Source organism: Hyaena hyaena, unplaced genomic scaffold (assembly GCF_003009895.1).
Source record: "Hyaena hyaena isolate Hyena2069 unplaced genomic scaffold, ASM300989v1 scaffold_50, whole genome shotgun sequence".
In the NCBI taxonomy this organism is placed as follows: Eukaryota; Metazoa; Chordata; class Mammalia; order Carnivora; family Hyaenidae; genus Hyaena; species Hyaena hyaena.
Window position 1 is genome coordinate 1,673,560 of NW_024080682.1, and position 11,844 is coordinate 1,685,403.

Consider the following 11,844-nt stretch of genomic DNA (forward strand, 5'->3'; position numbering starts at 1 on the left):
AATGTCAATTCAAAAGGTATAAGGCAATACAAAAATCTCCAAATTTCAGGTAGGGACACATGAGTAGCAAAGCCCAGTGATCCTAATTTGGTCTTTCTGTTTCATTCATAAGAAATTAAATGAGTTCCACACAGCCACAGACCCACCTGGCCATACTGCATCAGAAAGATTCTATGACTCCTGACACCTAAGGGTTCCTTCCAATCACAGATTCCATTGTCTATAACTTTTATATATTTACTTCTATTTTAAACGTACTATTCACATAATCCAATGTATGAATATTCTTTGAAGGAGGGTTCATGCCCAGCATGGAGCCCAACGTGTGGCTCGAACTCACAACCCTGAGACCAAGACCTGAGCTGGGAGCAAGAGTCAGATGCTTAACCAACTGAGCCACCCAGTTATGTGGCTTTTTAAAAAATGAGTATTTGTTTAAATGAATATTTAATTTTATTTAATTTAAATGAATATTCTTGTACAGCCAAGAATCCTCTGTAATAAGAAAGTACCTGTATCTCTGGCATCAGTTAGATTTTTCTACAATGAACTTGAATAGACAAACCTCTATTTGATAATGCAGTCAGAATTTTAAATGAGATGAAGCATACCACCCTATAAATAATTAGTACACTAACACAGACTTACAGAAGTAGGAGAGACCTCAGAGGTCATCTGGTCAGAAAAAAAAACAAAATAAACTAAATCACAGTGAAGAAGGTGGCCCCCAAACAGACTTCAGGAAATTCTGGGCCATATCTGAAATGTAAAGATATGAATTATGTGACTGTCCATAAATATTTCTTAATCTTTTAAAAGAGATCCTTGAAGAAACTTTAAAATAAATTAATGGGAATCTAATAATTTAACACTCAAGTGCTGTTATTTCTACAAGATCTTGGATTATACGTTCATTTGTTCTGGAAGAAAAATCACATTTTCATTTCTTATATTTTATTTATATTAGAGAGCACTTCAATATTAATTCAAATATCTATCCATTAAATGCAAAAATATTAATGCAATATTAAAAATGAAATTTAAATGGAAGCAAGGGACCATCGCATTAACGTTCCCATGGCAACTCTCACTACACTTTTCAGCTTCTGAATTCTAATATGGTCATTTATTACAGGGTTGTACAAAATATAATTCTGCAAATACTTAGAGATGTATAGGTTAACTCATGTCAACTCAAGACTTTAGATGCAATGGGATACAATACACCAGGCTAAGCAAACTACAGATATTAACCTCATTCTTCATTCTACATTAAACAGATGCAGACCTCCTAAATGTTGAATGATTTGTTACACTCACGCAGCGCACAATGCGTTGCTGTCCCCATCACACAGTTGAAATCTCAACTTTGTGTTACTTAACTACTCATATAGGTGTGGTCCAGTGCCTTCCTCTTTAGCTTACCAAGAGTTTGAAATTAGAGATTACAAGTTTTGCCATACTAAGGCAAAATGTTAATTCATTAGTTCACATGAGTTACAAGTCCAGGAATTGAATTACACGGGAGACCAAAAGATACCACCAGAGCCCCACCTATACCCTCGGCTCCGCTGCTTCCCACAGCCTTCAGTGTACATATTAACATAAGGAGAACTCAAAAAAGTAAACATCCTTTAACCAAGCAATATCTCTTTATTCATCTAAAGCAATATCTCTTTATTCATCTATCTAAAGGAAAGAACTGGGCCATAACATCCCATTGATGTGGCAAGGTGTCCACAGCACATCATGACCAAGTATAAAACACTGTACAGCGAGAAAAAACCAAAACAGAACAAAGCAAAACGAAAGTCAAAACACTTATCTGAAAAACAATGTGGATACATGTATAGAGAATAGTCTAGAATGATATACTCCCATATTCTGGATGGTGGGATTATGACTGACTTATTTCTTATTCAAACAAATATCATTAGAAAATAAAGTAGAAGATGTAAATAAGTTAAGTACCCTGTTGTTAAGGGGGTGGAGAGCCTAAGATCCTCCTCTATTGAAGGGAGGAATATAAGTTAGTATAAACCTTCTTGAGAAATTTGATAATATGAAAAAGTGGCAGCAAATGTATTTCTATGTTCTATTTTTGAAAAGTAATTGGGAAACTGGAAACCACTGAAATATTCGAGAATGATTAATAAATATCTGTAAAAGGGAAGGCTGTATAGCCATTAAGCCTCAGACTGTAGACTATTTCTGTGGGAAATATATTTTTTAATTTTTTTTTTTATGTTTATTCACTTTTGAGAGAGAGAGAAAGTGCCAGCGGGGGAGGGGCAGAGAGAGAGGGGGACACAGAATCTGAAACAGGCTCCAGGGTCCAAGCTGTCAGCACAGAGTCCGACACGGGGCTCGAACCCATGACCTGTGAGACCATGACCTGAGCCGAAGTTGGATGCTTAACTGACTGAGCCACCCACGTGCCCCTTTATGGGAAAATATTATTGATAGCATGTCAGGTCAGGATGGCCTTAGCTACAAGGAATAGGAAACCTCGACTCAGTTTAAATTATAAAATTTCTGGATAACCTCAGCAACTGAACATACCTGCTTACCTCTTAATTTCTTCTGAGATCTGACTCAACCGTCAGGAAAGGGGGTGGGTTGGTAAAACCCATACAAACAGAGGTGGAGAGGAGACAACGGCAACACCAGTTTTGAAGCTGGAAAGCTGGTGGGTGGGGGTATCTGTGGACCTAGTAAACAGATGACGAGGAAGTCTAAGCAGGCACCCCACAAACATGCCAATTTACCCGCCAGAACCCAAAACGTGCTCCAGAACGCCACACGGTGGGAGCACAGCAGAAGAGCTCACGTGAGTAACGAGAACCCACGTCTCCCTAGGAAATCAAAACCTGCTCGCAGATTTCAGAGCCCAGAGACCCTCCCACATTCAATCATCAAACTTTTACAAAACGTGGAGGCCAAAGCACCCTTTGCACCTGTGTTTGAGTGTCTAAGTTAGGGTTACCGTAGCATACGGTTATGAGTGAGGGGTATTAGACATGAACCTTAATGAACGGATCAGAACGCCCCCAAATCTCATTCTGCTGCCTTCTGCCTTTTCATTTTTTCCTTCCTTCCTTCCCTCCCTTCCTTCCTCCCTCCCTCCTTCCCTCCCTTCCTTCCTTCCTTTCCTTCTCTTTCTCTCTCTCTCTTCCTTCCTTCCTTCCTTTCTCTTTCTTTCTCTCTCTCTTCCCTCCTTCCTTCCTCTTTCTTTCTCTCTCTTGCTCTTTCTTACTATTTGTGGATCTTTCACTTATTTATTTATTTACTTACTTATTAACGTCCAAGTTAGCATATAATGCAACAATGTCAGGAGTAGATTCCAGTGATTCATCCCCTGTGTACAACACCCAGTGCTCATCCCCACCAGTGCTCTCCTTAATGCCCCTTGCCTTTTAGTCCATCCCCCCACCTACAACCCCTCCAGCAACCCCCACTTTGTTCTCTGTATTTAAGAGACTCTTAGTTTTGTCCCCCTCGTTTTTATATTACTTTTGCTTCCCTTTCCTGCCTTTTTTAATTTTAGCATACACCATTTAGTTTGTCTTTGAAAGTCATTTTATTTTTTTATTAAAAAATCTTTTTCTTTTTTTTTTTAAATGTTTTATTTATTTCTAGGAGAGAGAGACAGAGAGAGACAGCGTGAGCAGGGGAGGGTCAGAGAGAGAGGGAGTCACAGACTGAAACAGGCTCCAGGCTCTGAGCTGGCAGTCAGCACAGAGCCCGACGCGGGGCTCGATCCCACGAACCACGAGACCATGACCTAAGCGAAAGTCGGACGCTTAACCGACTAAGCCACCCAGGCGCCCCTAAAAAATCTTTTTCAATGTTTATTAATCTTTGAGACAGAGTGTGAACGGGGGAGGGGCAGAGAGAGGAGGTGACACAGAATCAGAAGCAGCTCCAGGTTCTGAGCTGTCAGCACAGAGCCCAACACGGGGCCCAAACCCACGAACCATGAGGCTATGACCTGAGCCGAAGTCGGACGCCTAACTGACTGAGCCACGCAGGCGCCCCTGAACCTTATTTTAGAAAGAATGTCCACGTTAAAACTTATGAGGGTCCATAGCAGCATCATTCATAATAGCCCCAAAATGGAAACAACCTAAATGTCCACAGATGGTAAACAGATTTCTTAAGTGGTCTACTCTCAAAATGGAATATTATACAGCAATACAAAGCGATGAAGTACTGACGTGTTACAACATGCACAAGTCTTGAAAACATAATGCTAAGTGAAAGAAGTCTCACAAAAGGTCACCGTGTGATTCCATTCCTGTGAGACACCCAGAATAGGGAAATGGGTGGAGACAGAAAGTAGTTGAGTGAGTGGTCCCTAGGACTGAGAAGACAGGGGTATGGGTGGTTTTGGGGGAGAGATGATGAAAATTATCTAAAATTCAGTAGTTGTACAACTCTGAATATACTAAAACCATCAAAATGTATACCTTAAATGGGTGAATTTTACGGTATGTGAATTATATTTCCAAAAAGCTATCAAAGAACAGGTATTATATTGAATGTATTCTCTGGAAATATTTTAAGAAAGTTCAACATTACGTTTAAAGATTTATCTAATGTTTACGCACCCCATAGTAGTACATTCAATTTGAACACTGCTGAGAGCTTCTTAGTATGGGTGTCGTCTGTTTGTCCATGCTACGGTGAGTGGATGTTTTAGAGGATGCTAGCTTCTGCTGTTACACACAGGGTTAAGATATTTATACATGTCCCCTGCTGCATAGAAGCCAGCACTTCTCCAGGACACAGAGCAACCGTGGGGGGGGGGGGGCAGGGGGAGGTTTGTGTGCTCCACTTGGTAAAATAATGATAAATTGGTTTCCAAGTGATGCACCACCAGGATTTCACATCTCCACCAGCACCAAACGGTAGCACACCTTCGCTGCCTGAACCGTCGGCCTGGAAGTTTCTGCCCTCCGATTATGTATGAAATGACATCTTACTGATATCTTAATTTGCACTTCAAATTACCAAGGAGGCTGAACCTCATTTTATGTTTTTTGATCACTCCTGTTTCTTCTATGAAATGCCTCCAAGTTTTGCCCATTTTTCTATTGATTTTTCCTCATTGCTTTGTGTATATACCACATGCTCACACAGGGTTATGTACATAAAATGAATGAGAAAAGTTAATGCATTGGGGCGCCCAGGTGGCTCAGTCAGTTAAGGTCCGACTCTTGATTTCAGCTCGGGTCACGGGTTCACAGGTCATGAGATCGGGCTTGCATCGAGCTCTGCTCTGACAGCATGGAGCCTGCTTGGGATTCTTTCTCTCTCTCCAGATAAACAAACTTTAAAGTGTAATTACCTTAGGGATATAACATCTTTCCATACAATAGGGTAAATCTCGCTACCTCTGTCTTCTTTGAGAATGTAGGTAGTGTCAGAAGGGACTTGCTCAGATCTCCCTTGGAGAAGGGACATGGCAGAGTTAAGGGACAGCCTCCTTCTGGAACGGCTTCAGCATTCGAGCTGAGATCATGTTCTTCCCCAGACAACAAGCCAAGGCGGGGCCCTTTCTGCCTGACGTGCGACTCTGCATGGAGCTTCGGGTTGGCCCCAGAGCTGTGCTGCCCGTCTCAAGTTCCTTCTGCCCGTCCTTCCTTCCTCGGCTCACCTGTGTCAGAGCCGCATCTCCGCCCGGAGGCCTTCCCTGCCTGATCCTGTTCTCCCCTCTTTCTTCCACATGTTACACTTCCAACCACATTTTGGCCTCTTGTGTCCTGGTAGACCTGAGCTAATACAAAGGGCTTGGCTATTTTTGATGCCTTGCTCTACTAAACTTAAGAATCAGACCGCCAAGCTCCAAAACGAAAACAAAACCAAAAATACTTTGTTGGGATTTTGACAGGAATAACATTGGATGGATTTAGCCATCGCAGAACTGACGTCTCTAAATTACTGAGTCTCTCAATCTATGAGCACGCTCTCTCCACTTATTTAGGTTTTCTTTAAAGGCTCTTTGGGGCGCCTCAGTGGCTCAGTCAGTTGAGCTTCCAACTCTTGGTTTCAGCTCTGGTCATGATCCTGGGGTCGTGGGAGGGAGCCCCATGTCAGGCTGAGCAAGGAGCCTACTTAAGATCCTCTCTTCCCCACCCCCCAGCCCCCTATGAGCACATGTGTGCACTCTCCCTCAAATAAAAAAAAGTAAATAAAAATTTAAAATGCTGTTCAGTAGTAAAGAACAACCAATTTAAAAACAATCTTTTTAAAATTTATTTTTAGTTTTTACTTTAGAGAGAGACAGAGAGCGTGCGGCTGAGAGAGGGGCAGAGGGGCAGAGAGAGAATCGTAATCAGGCTCCATGTTCAGCAAGGAGCCCAAAGTGGGACTCTATCCCACAACCCAGAGGGATCATGACCTAAGCTGAAATCAAGAGTTGGAAGCTCGGCTGTGCCACCCAGGCGCCCACCAAAACTCTTTCAATGCAGCATTATAATTTTATCCAGTATCTTGCAGGTTTTTTGAGATTTCTAGGAATCTCGTATTTCTAGTTATGATTGAAGTCGTTTATTTTTTAAGCGCTATTTTTCTAATTTCTGCTGCTGGTATTTAGAAAAATTTAAATGTTGATCCCTTTGCAAATTTGCATATAGAGTTGCAGACAATTTTAAGTTTCCATATTACACAATTGCATAATCTTGTGAGTTTTGTTTCTTCCTTATGTCTTGTATTCATTTTCCTTGCCTTACTGTGCTGACACTTTCATTACAATGTTGAATACAAGTGACAGCAGGCATTGTTTTATTTTTTGGGTTTTAAACATTTTAAAATGTTTATTTATTCTTGAGAGAGAGCGAGTAAATACGAGCAGGGGAGGGGCGGAGAGAGAGGACAAAAGGGAAATCCCAAGCAGGCTCTGTGCTGTCAGTGCAGAGCCTGACTCGGGGTTCGAACTCAGGAACTGTGAGATCATGACCTGAGCCGTAATCAAGCTGACTGAGCCCCCTGTTCTGTTGATTTTAAAGGTAATGCTTTTATTTCACTATTAGTAACGTTTACTATGGGATTTTTTTGTAGAGACCTTTATCAGCTCAAGGAAAATTATTTTCTATTCTATGGTAAGGATATCATGAAAAGATGTATTTTATTAAAAGCTTTTGGGGCGCCTGGGTGGCTTGGTCGGTTAAGCGTCTGACTTCGGCTCAGGTCATGATCTCGCGGTTAGTGGGTTCGAGCCCCGCGTCGGGCTCTGTGCTGACAGCTAGCTCAGAGCCTGAAGCCTGTTTCAGATTCTGAGTCTCCCTCTCTCTCTGACCCTCCCCTGCTCACACGCTCTCTCTCAAAAAAAGCAACACATTAAAAGCTTTTGTGTCTACTGATATACTATTTTTTACTTTTAATCTGTGTGAAATTTACATTGACTTATTATCATGAAGATACTGAATCCTATCAAACACTTCTTCTACATTGTTTGATAGGATCTTATATTTTTCCCTTTAAATCAACCCAGTTCATATGTTAAATTATATTGATTTTCAAATGCTAACCAATCTTGTGTTCCTGGGATAAATCCAACTTGGTCATGATGTTGTAGCCTGTTTATATCTCATCGAATTGTTGATTGTGTTTAGTATTTTTGCATATATGTCCATCAGTGAGAAACGCTTGCACTTTCCCTTTATGTCTCTGTCCAGTTTTGCATCGTAGTGCTGGTAGCCTGGTTAAATGAATTGGAATCCAACCATCTTTTTCTATTAATCTCTGTAAGAGTTCAAATAAAATTGATACCATTCTTCCTTCAAACGCTTGATAAAACTCATTGGAGAAACTATCAAAGCCTGGAGTTTCCTTACGTTTTAAATTTCTGATCCAATTTTTTAATAGTTATAGACTATTGAAACTTTTAAAATGTGTCCTCGTACAGACTTTAATAAGCTGTATTTTTCTACTAATTTGCTCATTTTACCACTTTTCAAAAATCTTGAGCATGAAATAATTCCTAATAACTTATCTTCTGAAGGTCAGTAGACTCTGCAGGAATGTCCCATTTTCACAAAAGGTAATTAGTTGAGGGACACAATATGAATTTAACTTAAGTTTAAAAAAAATCCCCTCGAGGCGCCTGGGTGGCTCAGTCACTTGAGTGTCCCACTCTTAGTTTCGGCTAAGGTCATGATCTCACGGTGCAGTAGAGCCCAGCATGGAGCTCCACACGGGGCCTGGAGCCTGCTTGGGATTCTCTCCCTGTGCTCCTCCCCTCCCTGCTCATGCTCTCACACTCAAAAAAAAAAAAAAAAACAAAAGAAAAAACAAAAAACAAAAAACTCCCAAACACAAAATAATACAAGACATTTAGACTGATACAATTTCAATTACCTACTTTACATGCATTAGGCTAAATAGGATACCTAGACTTTCTACTTATACAGTTCCCTTCTCCCCACAAATGACTGTTTACGCTATTGATATTTATTTAGATTTACTCAAGTGCTTACTATTTTCTTTACTGTTACTTTTACATCTCAGACCTTCTGTGAGAATATTCCCCTTCCTTAAAGTTTATCTTTTAGAAATTCCTTTAGGGGTAGGCTGGGTAGCTCAGTGGCTTAAGTGGCCCAGGTCCTCGTCTCACGGTTCGTGGGTTCGAGCCCCGCATCGGGCTCTGTGCTGACAGCTCAGAGCCTGGAGCCCGCTTCAGATTCTGTGTCTCCCTGTCTCTCTGCCTCTTCCCTGCTCTCACTCTGACTCTCAGTCTCTCAAAAATAAATAAGCATTAGGAAAAATTAAACAAAAAACTCCTTTAGCAAGGTGATTTTGGTGGTAAATTCTCAGTTTCTGTTCATCTGAAATTGTCTATTTCATCCTCATTCTTGAATAATCCATACAGCAGAATAGTCTGCCTAAATTTTTTTGGAACAGTATTAGTGATACGGCCTTTGGTAGCTGAAGGCTGAAAACTTTCTACGAAGGAAGTGCGAAGGTAAACGTTACCTCAATGTTGTGTACCATTTATCAGATGAATGTCTGCAATACCTTTCATATAAGGTTTTCTTTTACCAGATTCTCACAATGATCCTGATAAGTTCACCCCTTTTTTTTTTTAATCAGCAAATGGAATAAATACTCTGGGATTTGTAATCCTTCGCTCCCATTATTCTTCTGGTTCTGACCAAGCACCCCAGTATCTGCTATCTGTCTAACTTCTTCCCGTCAGCCTCATTCTTTTTGTAAATATTAAATTTTCGGTACTGTTCGAGAAATCCTATCGGTATCACTTTTAGTTTAAAAGAATTTTTTATTAACCATGATTCTTAATTCTTTCCAACATGTCAGGTAACAAATCTTTTTAAGATAACTAAGTCTTTGGTCTGACACATTAATATATAATTGATAATTTAAGTTAATATAAAAGTTCATTATTTTTTAATCATGTTCCCGAAGAGTAAGTTATAAATCTGCGAATAACAGTCCATTAAGTTAATACTTCATTTATACGGAGGAGAAATAGAAACTATCATATTCTAAGGATAGAATTCTGCTAAGAATTGTGAAGTTTTTCATACCTACATGTAATACACACACCCAAAGCTTGACAGGGAAGGTACAGAATTTTCCCATCTTTTCCTAACAGCTCCAAAGAGAAGTGCTCTAGAGCAAAAGGGCCTCAATCTTACCGACCGCACATGTACCAGAGGGAAACATAAGCATATTTTCCAACATACCAATGTTTATAAATTACTTATGTATAACATGTATTGCATGTAACAAAAAACATAAAAATACGAAGTGAAAAAGGAAGAACTAGGGATAAAATATGTTGTATTTTAAAATAATTTGGGGGCACCTGGGTGGCTTAGTCAGTTAAGCGTCCGACTTTCGCTTAGGTCATGATCTCGCGGTTCGTGGGTTCGAGCCCCACGTCGGGCTCTGTGCTAACTGCCAGCTCAGAGCCTGGAGCCTGTTTCAGTCTGTGACTCCCTCTCTCTCTGACCCTCCCCTGCTCACGCTGTCTCTCTCTCTCCTAGAAATAAAAATATTTAAAAAAATAAAATAAAATAATTTGGAAGTTTATTAGCGGACAAATAAAATTTATTGCGGGGGTGTGAATGGCAGGATGGGACCCAGTGTAATTTACCGGATTGCCAATTAGCCCGCCATCATTTTAAATTTCAGTGTGGCTGCAGAGCAAATACTGGGCCTCGAGAGGCTGTTAGTCTGACAACTTTTTATTGTCTGCTGACAGCTTGGTTCACTCACCCCCACAACAGAAGTAGCTCCTGGACCAGGACTGGCAGGTGAGTAGGGAGCCCATCCCCGGGGGCCCCGTGAGAGGGCAGTGCCAGGGGAGGCAGGCAGGCAATACGCAGCGCGCTAATGCACGTGGCTGCTGCAGGCAACTGGTGAGCAGCGATCCTGGGACCACTCGCAGAAAACCTCCGTGTCCCCTGAGCTGCAGGGCAAGGCAGCGGGGTGCTCCCTGGCTCGGGATGGCCTGTCGGGCCCAAACGCAGCCCAGTAGGCTCGGGCAGCCGGAAGTCACCTCAGCCTCGGGTTCTGGGAAGTGCAGGGCCCGGCAGGTACGCTGCATGGGCTATCCCTGCGTTAGGAAGAATGCTCTCTTTAATCTCAGTTTCTTTGCAGGGCCCTTCTTAAGCCCTTTAAAAAAATCTTTGTTAGGTAAATCAACTTAGTTTTTAACTAAGGAGGTAACACATAAATGAATACACCCGCAAAAACACCACCATCAATTCTTTCCACTCTTCCCATAGAATACCTCAGTTGCCTATACAGACAGACAACCTGACACATAGACCGACGAGTGAACCACAGTCGATCGGAGTATCAAATATTGATATAATTTAATCTTTTCTTAGATTAAAATGCAGAAGTAGGGGCGCCTGGGTGGCCCAGTTGGTTAGGCGTCTGACTTTGGCTCAGGTCAGGACCTCACAGTTTGTGGGGAAGAGCCCCCCGTCGGCTCTGTGCTGACAGCTCGGAGCCTGGATCCTGCTTCTGTGTCTCCCTCTCTCTCTCTGCCCCTCCCCCGCTCATGCTCTGTCTCTCTCTGTCTCAAAAATTAATAAGCATTTAAAAAGAATGCAGAAGTAGAAGTTTTAGGATTTTCTTCCTCCCCACAATACACTGTGTAACCCCTGAGATGCATGGCCCCCCATTCTGGCCATTCCTTGATCAAAGTATAGACAGCCTTGTCCAGCTCTCAGCTGGAAATAATTGGACTCATTTCAGGGAATAGCTGGCCCGTCCTAAATGGGTAAGAACATACTAGTCACATACAGTTCTAATACAGTCAGCATCTGTCTGTCATATAACAAGGGGATGAAAATTTCACAACAACCTTTACAGAATTGCTTGAATGGGTATATTATTTCCCTGTAGTTAACAAATTAGACAGGGGCGCCTGGGCGGGTCAGTCATCTGAGCATCTGACTCTTGAATTTGGCTCAGGTCACGATCTCACAGTTCGTGGGATGGAGCCCCGAATCGGGCTGCATGCTGACAGGGAGGAGGCTGCTTGGGATTCTCTCCCTCCCTCTCTCTCAAAATAAATAAATAAAACTTAGGGGAAAAAAAAGAGCTTTAAAAAAATTATATAAAAACCCAACCAGAATGCAACTCCATTTCAGACTGGGTCTAACTCAGATCAAAGCGCTTGCACTCTCCAGGCTTTGGTGTGAAGGGCAGATGGGTGGCTCCTTGTTCCCATCCCCTGTGCAGACACAGCAGCTCCACAGAATCGTTCTCCCAAGTCGCTGCTTCCTGAAGGGGTTACGTGTGAGAAATCAGAAATGCAGTTAAAGTTCCCTAAGCAAACAGGGATTTAACGAAATCCCAGAGATG